General features: G+C 42.6%; 1 long non-coding RNA gene across 1 annotated transcript; it reads left to right on the forward strand.

Moving 5' to 3' along the window:
- Window positions 1–3,364: 3,364 nt before the first annotated feature.
- On the forward strand, window positions 3,365–4,418 carry LOC136009212 (uncharacterized). Its single transcript, XR_010610404.1, has 4 exons — window positions 3,365–3,444; window positions 3,746–3,871; window positions 4,150–4,205; window positions 4,282–4,418. It is a non-coding gene; the product is annotated as an uncharacterized LOC136009212 (long non-coding RNA).
- Window positions 4,419–14,633: the final 10,215 nt, after the last annotated feature.

Consider the following 14,633-nt stretch of genomic DNA (forward strand, 5'->3'; position numbering starts at 1 on the left):
AAAAGGAAGAATTTTAATCCCAAGGTTTTCTCAGAAGCAGTTGTTTTCCAGCAGAGCTCAGCTTGAGAAAACAGTCCAACCAAGAAGGTTCTGGCTGTAATGATTAATGCTGTTGTGGTTTAACCCCAGCTGGAGCAGTACAAATGCATTGACAGAATTATAAGCATCTGACAAGGTCTTACAGGATCTGCTTGGCAAGACCAGTCTAATATTTGTGTTCCAAGTATTGAAGGAAGGTAATCCTTTTGCCTTCTTATCAAGAGATCTTGGTCTCTGCTTTACAGTTAATCACCACAATATAGAGAGGGCAAAGACCCAGGCTAAAAATACTGCAACTGAGGCTGATATATGGAGAAAGGGTTTTATACAGATTCAAAGTTATTGGTGTCCTACAGCTCACCCTTGGGCTGTGAGTCTGCAGATTGGAAGGTTTCTTAGCTTTGGTGCTGAATGCAACCAGCAAAGAGCTTTTTTTGTAGCAGTTTCCTATCTGGAAAATGGGTTTAATGATACTTTTCTTCTTTCTCTTCTTTCATCTCTGATAATGAAATGGTTATATGATGGTCAATATTAAATCACTGGGATAGGATCAGGGCTTTTGACAGGCAAATAATAAGTCTTATGCAAAGTGACCATGTCATATCTTTCCTCCTGAATGATCATCTAATTATTATTTTTTAAAATGCCCATAATGGAAAAGGGGGACAAATGTTTCAGCCCTGGGACCTCGTTTCAAGGTTGCACATTGTTGAGAAGTGCATTATAAAAACCCTTTTTTTTCCAACTGTAATTAGAGATAACTGCCAGCAGTATAGCAGTTCCTTTTCAGGAACTAGTCACAGGAGGTTATCAATGCTTAAAATGCCCATCACATGTGTCTGCTTGCATATTTTAATAGCAAGGACCTCTATGATTTTGCTTAAGGGTGTGAAAGGATAATTTACAGCCTGGCTGAGTACAGTGTACCCTCAAATACGCAGTGTGAATAGCCCACTTTAGCTCTGATGCTTGGAAAGTAAGAGTGCTCTTGTTGCATAAAATTGGATTGTGCCTGATCAAATTAATTCAGCTATTGATTCTTCCTCATGGGATCTCAGGAAAGTAACTTTACTCTCTGTGTAATGTGGATAAAGCTACTCAGTTCATATACTATCAATTTGCATTGAATGGAAGAGTCAGACTGTACATCCAGGACAGCTTGTGAAGATAACGTAATCGAGGATTTTGAGTTTGATGATGATTAGGAGATGACTTCAGATCTCATATATCTGTACCATCTACAATAGAATATTAACTATTTTTTCCTGCCATTCTCTCACATACTAGGTATGGTATGAAAACCTTTAGCATATCCTGAAAGTGCGTATATAAGATACACTTTTACACATACAGACATTAAGTGTATATGCTCTGTATCTATTTGTATATGTGTGCATATATATATTTACATACACAGAAGTACACTGCATTTTTGCTTTCACTGAATATTCAAAGTAGTTACATGTCAAACCAGCCTCTTACAGTCATGAAAGTAAAAAAAAAAAATAAAATATTAGCTTAGATCTGATTCATGTCACACAGGTTTTGATAGACATGTAGACATTCAGATCTGCACCAGCCATTCTAGGCTTTCATTCTAACCAACTCTTTGGGTTAGAATACACTTTGGGGAACAATTCATGTGCCCTGTTGTAGACTTTATGTATTCCCAAACTGCCTTTTATTTTCCTTCAATTATAGAGGGATCCAGGAGTCACTAGATCAAAGGTAGACACCTATACTGCACATCTCTATTTAGCCAGATGAGTCCCATCCCCTGTTATTCTAAAATGCAGATGCCACAAGGTCTGAGGCGCAGGAGCAGACAGATACACAGAATACAAATTAAGAATGCAAATTAATTTGTAGCTGAAATATGGGGCACCAAGCTCAGATAACTTGACATACATAACATGGGAATTTAAAGACAGAACCAGTCTTATTTATAAACTACACTCACGATCACTGTAATTAAAGCAGCAATTAATACCAAAGAAACCACCTTAAATAACCTGAGCTAGGCAAACCATTGAGTCATTATTCTGGTTCGATATTTGTCTTGTTTACTTTGGAGGAGGAATTAAATACCATCTTTTTTCTGTTAGCTGTATCTTAAGAAAAAGATCATATAAAAAGTATCTTGAGAAAATCTACTACAAATGAGTGCTCAAGAAATATATAGTACAAGGCCTTGCATAAAAGATAAAGCTACAACCTGTAGTTATCATCACAGGTATTGGCCGCAGTAAGGTGAGGTTTCACATATATTTATATATCCTTTTATCTTTGCCCTTAGGAAAGATCAAAGGAAGTTCAAGTTATTTCTGTTTCTGCTCAGTGCTTTGTAAGTTGTGCAAATATTTTGCCTAATGCAGTGTTACAGTCCTTTGGGAACTGGATTGAGTTCACTGAACACATTGCTCATGATCATTTTGCCCATGTGTTTTAATCTTGGTTAAAGAACAAATTCTTTAACTTATTATTGTACAAGCCAGAAGCCAAAAAAGCAGTAATTAAGCAGGGAATGAGTACATTTGTTTTGAATGCTTTTACTTAAGATTTTTTAGAAATCAAATCCTGAAAATTAAGCCCAAAGATTCATGTGTTTGCTATTTCAAGAGGTATTGCTATCATGACTTTGAGAGACTGAGACTACTACACTCCTGAAAGTTTATAAGGCTGGCAGGTCCTGATTTCTACCTTTAATTAACCCTTACACAAACTGCTTGTGCTAGGAATGTAATTAATATTCATGCCATTCTAATGCTGGCAGTGGCTATCTTCAGTCTTTGCAAAGTATTGCACAGCAAGGGGAAAAATGAAACCTGAACATTATAGTTCTTGCAATTAAAGAGAGTAAGTTATGATTGTGAGAAAAACTTCAAGAATAGTATGCATTTGACATGACAGTTTGTGGAAAATATTCCATAACAATGGCACAAGACTTAGTCCTACTTTGTAAAGAAAGTAAACCTTATACAGTGATAGAAAGAGGAAGAACTCCTCGAGTAAATCTGATTCCTAAGCCTACAATGAAGTAATTTTATCCCAGCTGAAGATCAAGACCTGTACGTGAACATTGCAAGAATTAAGTAACTGTCTCAGTTTAATGAAATGCAGAATGCAACATCCATCCCATCCCATCCCATCCCACCCCGCTGGCTCTTCCAGAGAGACGCTGTCCCCAGCACCTACCTCAGGGCCTGTCTCCAGCCCAGCAACTCTTCTCCTTTGTGCCCTCAGGACCTGCTGGCTCTGCTCAGTGAGCATGGCCCATCCATGGAGGGGATCATCTGGCTGGCAGCCAGCCAGCGGTCCTGCTTCGAGATCAGGAAGGCCCTGGACAGTGGGGTGCCGGCGCAGTTGGGAAACGAGCCTGTGCTGCTGCTGGCTGTCCTCTTGAAGGTGAGCCCTGCTGACCAGGAGCCCAGCAGCTCCCAGCTCTCTTGGTGCTGCAGGAGCACAAGCAGAAAACCATCAGCCTGCTCATGAGCCAGAGGGCTGGGGAAGCTGCGGGTGCTCCAAGGAGGCTTTGCTGCTCAGAGGTCCCTGGCTGCCTCCTCCCGTCAGCAAATCCATGGGGCAGCAGTCAGGAAGAGCAGCCCCACGGCTACACCTTGCTGCACAGAAGCACGGGTCAGGCTGCGAAAGGCTGTTTGAGCCCACATCAGCCCCCTCGGTGAAACCAATGGTTTGCTGTGTGCAGGTGACGCGGCTCGCCGAGCTCCCCATCGACCAGCAGGAGGAGCAACTTGGAGAGCAGGTGGCCGGGCTGGCCAGCAAGGGGGATGAGGAGACACCGGCACCACAAGCAGAGCTGGAAACAGCAGAGGTAACTGCACGAGCAGTGTGACAACAAAAGCCTCCTCCCTCAGAAGGTGGGGCTGCTGCCACCGCAGGAACGAGCACGGTCATCCACCATCCTGCAGCTCTGCCAAAGAGCAGAGCAAGGCTGGTGCAGGTTGGCCATCCTGCTTTGTGAGGTGATCCCACCACAACTGGCTCAGCTGAGCTGAGCAAACCCATCCAAAGGATGTGCCTTTTAGAGCCAGGGTAGCAATTGTGCAGGGAGGTCCTTGCCCCCTGCTAACCTACACATTTGTGTTGCAGATGCCTCCCATCGCTCCTGAGAGCAAACAGCAGAGGAGTTTTTCCGCAGAGAAAAGGTAAAACTGCCTGGCTTTGCTTGGTTCAAGGTAATCATGGCTTCACCTATCTAACAACAATACGTTGAATGGAAAGGTTCCCAGGCTCTTCAAGCAACACCAGGAAGTGAAGAGCGACCTGGGAACAGGGCAGCGATGGGCCACCGTGCCAGAAGAAGACCAAAACCGAGCTGTCAGGGATGGGCGACTGAAGAAATTCAAGCAGGGGAAGAACAAGGCACCCAGGTATGTAGCAGACCCTGTGTTCCATCTTTTGAAGCTCTGAGCATAGGAAACATTCCTGAGGTGCACAGGATGGTCCTTGACAGGAGGCATGCACCTGCCCTTGGAGGAACATATTTGTCAGGAGAAACATACCACCACAGCATTGCCTGCCAACCTGTGATTTTTGTATTGCAGAGCGAGAGATGCTGCTGCTTGGGTTTTGAAAAGGACCATATCCCAGCTTCCAAGGGCTCCCTGCCGAGCCCTGCTGCTCGGGAAGGGGGCACTTCACTTCTCTGTCAACTTCCTGTGCTCTGAGGGTATTACATGTACTGAGAAGGTACCAAAGCAGCACTGTAGTTGCCAGTAAGGAACCAGTAAGGAGCCTCTCTCCTGTGCTAGCAATGACCTCTTTTACAACATACTTCGGAAAAAATCCAGGAGCCAAGTCCCACCTGCTCCTGCCCTCAAGGCTTCATCAACGCTTTCTGACTCTGCCTTTGTAGGTGCCATTTACTACTTTGGATTCCCTGCACGAGCTCTGCTGCCTGGGCTTGGGGTTCTGCCCTGTGGCCCCAGCACCACCTCAGCAGCAGCAAGGACAGAGCCACCATGTCCTTCTGCTCTGGATAGAAGGTTCCATCACCTCACCTCAGAGCCAGAGCAGCGCCCTCAGACCCATCCCAGCCACCACAGGAAGCCTTGCTGGCTCACTCCTCAGCCCCACCAGCAAAAGCCCACCTACTGGCACCTCCCTAAGTGGGGAGCTGGCCTCTGGACCTTGATACTATCCTTGTTACTACGCTTGTTACTACGTTTGTTAATACACTTGTTACTGTGTTTATAATTATGTTTATTAGTCTATTACTGCATCTTTTTAAAACAAATTTTAGGGTATACTTTAGGGTAGATTTAGGATATAGTTTAGGAAACACATTATAGGATATAGGATATATTTAGGAAATAGTTTAGGAAGCACATTATAAAGTTGTAGTTATTTCATGTTTGAGTACATACTTCATAGGATCATAGAACAGTTAGGATCAGAATAGGATAGTTAGGGTTAGAAAGGGCTTCCAGTAATTTCATGTTATGTCACAAAACTACTCTTCTCGTGGCTTTTCAGCTGTGGTAGTAAAAAAGCAGAAAGAATTACAAAAGTCGTATCTCTCTGCCTTGCCATCTGCATACTGCAGAATGGAAAATAGGAAAGAAAGTATACCGAAAGAGTCTTTGGATTAGGAAAGAAATGACAGAACGATATTTATGAATGCAGAAGAACTACTGCTACACCTTGAAAAAGATTCAAATGAGCTTCAGAAGAGTACTGCCTGCTACCGGAATACAGCTGCATATGTTAGACACCTATTAAGGTTCAGAAGTAAAGAGAAACTTGCTTCTGAAAGAAAATGCAGGCAGGCAACAGAAAGGAGCACTGAATTTCACCACTGTGTTTCCATTGACAACTGTTCATGTTGGGCAGAGAGATGCTGAAACAGAAAGAAAAGAAATTACAGGGAAACAAAATTGAAAAATACCCAATGCAAAACCGAAATAGCACCTCAAAAAACAAAACAAACAAACAAACAAAAAAAAAAACCAAACATACTAAAAACACAACAGGAAAAAAAAAAAAAAGCCAAACCAAACAAAAAACATAAAAAACCCCAAAAAACAACAAACAAACAAACAACAACAAAAAGCAAACCCTAAATCCTATTTTGGAAAAATCAAAAATAAAAAAAATTCCCTCAGATCCCTCTGCACTCTGATGGGATAAACTTCAGCTCTCAAGATCTTAGTGTGATCTACCATAGATGTCCAGTGCTTATTGTGATACTTTATAAACAGAAGACTGACTAAATGCCCCTGGGAGATGTTAGGAAGTGTCCCAGCTGTCTGAAACAAAGCTGTCTGAAATCTGAGTACAAACAGCCTGACTTGTTTGTAAGAGGGCTGAGTGACTGATACACAAGTATTCCCCTTGCATTTGCTGAGATACATTGTGCAGACTGCCTGCAGTTCTCAGAGTTGCTTTATATGCCTTATGCCTTTCTGAATTTTCTTTACCATTTCTATACAAAGTGTCAAATGCATATCTGGCTGGTCTCTGTATTTATTTATTTATTCCTCTCTCCATCTCTGGGTTTCACTTCTCTCTCTGTCTGATACTTAGCTGTCCAAGAAGATAAAAATGTCATGTAATGGTTGCATTTGTACAAGCCTTTTCTTTCTCCCAGGAACTTTGATTTTTCTCCTAAAACACCTGAGGAGGCACTTGCACCCAAGAAAAGGTCTTGACAAGGAAATAACTTGAGTATGTTGCTACTTCTTCTAATCTGAGAAGCAAAAGCACTACTTTTGCCCAGAAGGCCACTGGTCAGTGTTTCTGTGATCTTGTTATGCTTTCATTCCATCCTTCTTCACATTCAGTATCAAAGCCCCAGATCTCTTGCCCACCTTGCCATCCCACAGACTATCTTAGAAATAAAGTAATTTAAAGAGTGCAGGGAACTTCTGTTTATGGAAAGGAGATTGTATTTTGTCACCTGGGAAAGTTAGAAAGAACTGGTAAGTTACAAGGTGTCGTAGTTTAAACCAATCCACACAGGTTGTCCACTCACCCCCCCGACCCTCCCCACTCCCAGAGGGATGGGGAGGAAAATCAGGAGAATGTAACTCCCACGGGTTGAGATAAGAACAGCCCAGTAACTAAGGTATAACACAAATCACCAATGATAATATTGATAAGAGAAAATAACAAGAGAATACGATACCACCGCCGAACGAGTTTGACCCCCCCGAAGAGCGAGAGCCTGCCCCTTCCGGGTAACTTACAGTTCTCCCTCCGGGCATGACGTGCTATGGTATGGAATACCTCTTTGGCTAGTTTGGGTCAGGTGTCCTGTCTCTGCTTCCTCCCGGCCTCCCTCGTCCCCAGCAGAGCATGAGACTCACAGAGTCCTTGGCCAGAATAAACATTACTTAGCAACAATTAAAAACAATCGGTATTATCAGCTCTCTGCCCAGGCTGGAAGTCAAAACACACAGAGCTTGCACCAGTTACTAAGAAGGAGCAAAACGGCTCCTGGTAAACCCAGGACACAAGGGAACAGCCACTTCAAATCTACCTCATCTAAAAAGTAGATGATGAATTTAAAGCTATTCTCTATTAGCTGGAAATGATAAGAAAGACTCCTCATCGTCCTCAGGGAAAAGTAAAACCCCAAAGACATACCGTATGTTAGCCAGGGGTGGAGCATTCACAAATTCCTTGGACAACCCATTCCAGTGCCTCACCACCCTCACAGGAAAGAATTTCTTCCTTATATCCAATCTAAACTTTCCCTATTCAAGTTTTAACCCATTACCCCTTGTCCTGTCACTACAGTCCCTGATGAAGAGTCCCTCCCCAGCATCCCTATAGGCCCCCTTCAGGTACTGGAAGGCTGCTATAAGGTCTCCATGAAGCCTTCTCTTCTCCAGGCTGAACAGCCCCAACTTTCTCAGCCTGCCTTCATACAGGGGATGCTCCAGTTCCCTGATCATCCTCGTGGCCCTCCTCTGGACTTGTTCCAACAGCTCCACGTCCTTTTTATATTGAGGACACCAGAACTGCACACAATACTCCAAGTGGGTTTTAACAAGAGCAGAGTAGAGGGGCAGGATCACTTCCTTTGACCTGCTGGTCACACTCCTTGTGATGCAGCCCAGGATACAGTTGACGTTCTGGGCTGTGAGTGCACACTGCCGGCTCATGTTCATTTTCTCATTGACCAACACCCCCAAGTCCTTCTCCACAGGGCTGCTCTGAATCTCTTCTCTGCCCTACCTGTAGCTGTGCCTGGGATTGCTCCGACTCAAGTGTAGGACCTTGCACTTGTCATGGTTGAACTTCATAAGGTTGGCATCAGCCCACCTCACAAGCATGTCAAGGTCCCTCTGGATGGCATCCCTTCACTCCAGCGTATCAACCGGACCACACAGCTTGGTGTCATCGGCAAACTTGCTGAGGGCACACTCAATCCCGCTGTCCATGTCATCAATAAACATGTTAAGCAAGACTGGTCCCAACGCCGATCCCTGAGGGACACCACTCATTACTGGTCTCAAGCTGGACATTGAGCCATTGACCACAACATTTTGTGTGCGGCCATCCACCCAGTTCTTTATCCACCGAGTGGGCCACCTATCAAATGGATGTCTCTCCAATTTAGAGACAAGGATGTCATGCGGGACAGTGTCAAACGCTTTGCACAAGTCCAGGTAGATGACCTCAACTGCTCTACCCCTGTCCACCAGTTCTGTAGCCCCATCATAGAAGGCCACCAAATTGGTCAGGCAGGATTTCCCCTTAGTGAAGCCATGCTGGCTGTCACCAAGAACCTTGTTGTTTTTCATGTGCCTTAGCATGCCTTGCAGGAGAATCTGCTCCAAGATTTTACCAGGCACAGAGGTGGGAGTGACTGGTCTATAGCTCCATGGGTCATTCATTTTCCCCTTCTTGAAAATGGGGGTTATATTTCCCTTTTTCCAGTCATCGGGAACTTCACCTGACTGCCATGATTTTTCAAGCATGATGGCCAGTGGCTTAGCAACTTCATTTGCCAGCTCCTTCAGGACCCGCAGATGGCTTTCATCAGGTCCCACAGACTTATGCACATTCAGGTTCTTAAGATGCTCTCAGACCAGATCCTCTCCTACAGTTGCCCAAGGTCTTCATTCTCACAGGCCTTTGTCTGCCTTCCAAGACTTGGGTGGTGTGGTCAGAGCATTTGCCAGTGAAGACCGAGGCAAAGAACTCATTAAGAACCTCAGCCTTCTCCAAATCCAGGGTAGCCAGCTCTCCTGACAGCTTCTGGAGAGGGCTCACATTGTCCTTAATCTGTCTTTTACTTGCAATTTACCTATAGAATCCCTTCCTGTTATCTTTAACATCCCTAGCCAAGTTTAATTCTAACTGGGCCTTAGCTTTCCTAACCTTGTCCCTAGCTTCCTGGACAACATCCCTGTATTCTTCTGAGGCCACTTGTCCTTGCTTCCACCTTTTATTATCCTCTTTTTTCCTTTGAATTTTCCTCAGCAGCTCCTTGTCCATCCAAGGGTGTCTCCTGGCCCTCCTGCTGCACTTCTTTCTAGGTGGGATGCAACACTCCTGAGCTTGTAGCAGGTGATCCTTGGATATCAACCAACAGTCTTGGGCTACCCTTCCCTCTCAGGCTATATTCCATGGAATCTTACTAAGCAGGTTCCTGAAGAGGCCAAATTCTGCTCTCTTGAAGTCCAGGGTAGTCAGCTTGCTACACGTTCTTCTCACTGTCCTGAGGATCTGAAATTCAACTATCTCATGATCGCTGCAACCAAGGATGACATGGAGCGTCACATTTCCAACGAGCCCTTCCCTGTTGCTGAGCACGAGGTCAAGCATGGCACCTCTCCTTGTTGGCTCCTCAATTACTTGCAGAAGGAAGTTGTCTTCCACACAATCGAGGAACCTCCTGGATTGCTTCCTGGAGTGCCGGGCTGTACTATTGCTCCAACAGATATCAGGGTGGTTGAAGTCCCCCATGAGAACAAGGGCCTGCGAGCACGAGGCTGCTCCCATCTGTCTATAGAGTGCTTCATCCACAGAGTCCTCTTGATCAGCTGGTCTGTAACCGATAAAAACTGAGAAATATACTGAGAAATATAAAGTATCTTGATGTAGTTTTAACAACTGGAGGGAGCAGACTAAATAAACAAATAATCTTCTTGTTTATACAATATGAACAATGCTAAGGTTGACTATATAAATGTTCCCCATACTCTGCTAGTCACTAAAGAGATTTAGAAAGGAAAGAATAAGAGCCTTCATTATAAAGAGGCTTTGCAAAATCTATTTTCTTCCCTGTTTTGTACATTCTCCAGTGTCAAATACTATGATTGAAATCCTGAGCATCCAATTCTCATAGTTACAACACCAGCTATAGTCCAACTCCTCTTTCTTCCTAACTATCGTTAGCAGGCTTATCCTTGAAACTTATACCTCTTGTCTAATGATGGTTAAACCTGGCCAACATATTTAATGAATAGTGGGGACTGGTAGACATACAGCAGGACTGCAGAAGCTTCCTTTCCTTAGGAAGCAGATTAAAAAATGGTGAAGACTTCTTTTTCATCTTTCATTTTCTAACTGAATGGTTTTGTGCAGGTGTCCTGGGTTCAGCAGTAGCAGTAATTTTTTTGCCTTCTTAGTGGCTGGTGCAGCCCTGTGGTTTTGACTTTCAGCCTGAGAATAGAGCTGATAACAGCGATGTTTTTAGTTACTGCTCAAATATTTAGTCTGACCAAGGACTTTCTGAGCCTCATGATCTGCCAGGGAGGGGGGGAAGCTGGGAGGAAACAGAGACAGGACCCCTGACCCAAACTGACCAAAGAAGTATTCCATACCACAGCACGTCATGCCCAGGATGCAAACTGAGAGTTACCTGGAAGGGCTAGCTCACTGCTGGGTCGAGCTAGGTATCAGCTGGCGGGTGGTATTGTATTCTTGTCCCTTGTTCTTTCTCTTATCATTATTACTGGTGGCAGCAGTAGTGGTTTGTGCTATACTTTAGTTACTGGATGGCTCTTATCTCAACCCGTGGGAGTTACATTCTTTCAATTCTCCTTCCCATCCCTTTGAGAGCAGGGGGAGGGAAGAAGGTGGGGAAGTGAGAAAGGAACTGAGTGGCTGATTTACGGCTGAGCTTAAAACACAACAGCAGGTTAAAATGGAATTGAGAGCATATTTTGTTATGAATAATAAAGAGAGGAAAGAGGTGTGCAATTAGACTAATATTATATGGCTCTACTTATAAGCAAATACACATGTGGAAGTCCAGGGACTTGCTAGTCCTTGGGTCTGTATGTGTGTGTCAGTACAAATATCTCACCTGAGCAAGAACAGTTTTCTAAAGGCCAAGTGAGGAAATGGCTGAGAAACAAGACAGATTTTGTAAGTCTCTGCCAATTCCTTTCAGCCATACAAGCTTTGCAAGAACAGCTCCTGGTTTTGAAACCTGACATTTCAGACCCACACACAGCTTTTTTGCTGGTCAGTCTTAGACCAGCTGCTCTGCCCAGCCTCTCCAAGGCAGAAATATCTGCAGAAGGTACTGTTTAATTGGAATAAATACAAAAGTGGAAAATCAAAGCCTGTCAGCTTATCTGCTGCTCCTTCTTCCTCTTCATCTACTCATCACTTCTGCAAAGTTTTCTCAGTGCAGCAACTGTGTCAACCTAAGTATGCCAGCTTAATAGGGGAAGAAAGTTTTAAAGCACTATCTGATATCCAGGTGGTTCCAGCCTTTTAGGATGTAAACCCACATCCTGGGATGTTTGTGGAAAAATGTTTGTTGGTGATGTAATAGCACAGGGATATATTTGGCTGGAAGGGGCTTCACAGATCAACATATTTTGTTTGTTTGTTGTTTTGTTTTTTGTTTGTAACTTAATATATTGTAAGTTTTAATGCAGGCTGGATTCTGTGGAGTTTCACACTAATGTAGTTTTCATAAGGTAGCACAGAAGCTTCCAGCCGAATAAAGGAAAAGGATAAAGAGTTCACATTTGTATTGCATTTACCTTCCTCGGTGGTGATGACATACAAATACTACAGGTAGCTTGTATTTTTAAGAGCAGAAAGGGAGATTTTCTCTCTAAAGTGCATACGCATGATATGACAGTACTGGGGATCGAAGAGCTTTTACCCTGCCCTCACTGAGCTGTTTCAAAAGCTCTCAAGGTTCTTGATTTATTCTTAAGAAACCTCTAATCTGTTTGGGAACTAACACAGGTTGGTAACTTCAAGTGGATTAGGTACAGAAAAAAATAATTCTATTCAAATACAAATTCTGTTCAAAAGTTGGGGATTTATTCCAGATTAATATCTAGATTAACACCCAACAAGAACAGGTATTTCTGTTCCACAGTGATTTCTTCACTGTAGCTTTGTCTTCCTGCTATATCACTTCCTGTTTGCTACAAAAAAAACCCAACCAAACAAAAAAACCCTTAAAATTTTAATCTTTCTTATATATAGCTAAGGCTGTCTTTGCAAAAATTTAAGCTTTCCCTGGGAGGTGGGGGAAGAAGGGGAAAGGTGAGGGAAACATTCTAAAATGGGAGCATTGAGTTTGCTCTGGTTGATAAAGCTTCTATAGTTCATGAAGTGTGAAAGATATATCCAGAATATTCTTTGTCATTTTAAACACATCTACAGTGAGAAAAAAATCCCTCTGGAGATACCATTGTGTCCCTACTGACTACTAAATTGGACAGCTATATTGAAGGCGTCTATGTAAAAGCTGTGTTTTTCCTTTCGACCTTGCCTTGCTTTCTCTTTCCTTCTCTCCCCTTCCTTCTCTCCCCTTCCTTTCCCTCAGTGTTTCCACCTCATCTGCAAAAGGGAATGTGCAAAGCTGCACTTAGCTTTGAGGGGCTACCTAATGAATCAGAAACACACAGTAAAAATGAGGAATCAAATGTGTCTCATAACTGGAGCTAACGGGGTTTGTGAATGTGGATATGTTTGTTCAGACTTATTTCACTGAAGCCCTTTTAACTTTTTTGAAGCCTCCTGGATTGTTAAGGTAGCCTCATGATTATCACGTTTGGCTGGACTATGGCACATGGTGGGCAAGCACCTTCAAGGAATTATGAAAAATAGAAGTTGCAGTTTATTCTGGTGTGGGCTAGGTGAACAACTTAGTATCTCTAGTCTTTCCTGAGCTCCATCTTCTTTCCATTGCAAAACTACCACTGCCAATCGCATTCAATCAAAATGGGTTTGTAACTGGGGGTGGGGTTTTGTCATTTACTCTCCTTGCCATCCACAACTTTCACTACCCTAGCCATGTTCCATCCTGAACTTTAAACCCATTTATTTTTCATTTATGGAAAATAAATAATAACCTGAAAAAACAGATCAGCAGAGAATTATGCCCACTGTGAGCTGCATGAGGGCACCACAAAGTGAAACTTTGGTATTTGTGTTTTCCATAATAAGTGACTGTAATGATACCTTCTGGCTTTAAATTGAACATGTCTTACTACCACAGCTACAGAAAATTGAACATCCACTAAAATCATCTTCTTAAAGAGAAATATTTTTGTTCCCCTAGTAAATCCAGGTACAGATACTGCTTCTATGTTACAATATAAAAAAATCCCCAAAATATGAAGAATTTGGTTTTTGCTACAGCCAGAGATGAAGATTTCTGGCTGTTTGAGACTCCTTTTGCTACCTGACTGCAAACAACTGTAATGATCTTGAAGGGTTGATAGCTTAAGCTCTAGGGAATAGTAAAGGTGAAGGGAAAATGTCATACTCTGACAGTAATTGCATAAGTATGATTAAGCTAAACTACTGAATGGATGCCTATGAACTTTGATTGTGGTACGGCTAAGGAAAAGAAAATTATTTCCTGCTTCAGAGGAGCACACAGGAAAAATATATTCTAATTTTTGATTTATCAAATGACAGAGCAATGATACCTCAGCATTTTATTTATATAAATACATTTTGGGATTTGGAATCAGAGCTCAAGGAGAGTATTGTCATTGTGCATTATCCAGAGTCATTAAGGCTATAATTCTATTTGTTATAATAAAAAGAAAAGAAAAATCTGGATAAGACCAATGCTCTGTGTGTGTATATAAATACAGCAGTACATAATGTTAAAATACAGCAGTCTGTATGAGCAGTAAATCATGATTATTTCGGAAGATGTAGAAAGACAGGAGAGGCATGACCTTTTTTGCCATTTCTTCTTTATTCTGGAGGGAGATGGGAATACTTAGTTCAGTTTAGCAGTGTTTTCATCTGTCTTTGATTCAGTAGTGCTATCACGTACTTATCCTTTTGGGTCCAAATCCACAAGTAGTACAATTTGACCCAGCACCACTGATTTTACTGGACTCACACCAATTTACTATATTTGAGAACTGGGCCTGCACTGATTTTCTTCTTCTTACTGTAGCAGTTTGTATTATCTTATTTCTTGATTTGGGTGGTTTGTTGGTGTTTTGTTTTTGTTTTTTTTTTTTCTTTTTTTTTGTTTTATGTGTTTGTGTGGGGTTGTTGTTTTTTTGGTTGCTTTCTTTTGCTTGGTTTTCATTGGTTGTATTTTTTCTTTTTAATTAAATATGTTCTCTCACTGCTTATTAACCCCGTTGCTTGCAGACAGTCAATGCAACAAAGAT

The sequence above is a fragment of the Lathamus discolor genome, chromosome 2 (genome assembly GCF_037157495.1).
Source record: "Lathamus discolor isolate bLatDis1 chromosome 2, bLatDis1.hap1, whole genome shotgun sequence".
Classification (NCBI taxonomy): Eukaryota; Metazoa; Chordata; class Aves; order Psittaciformes; family Psittacidae; genus Lathamus; species Lathamus discolor.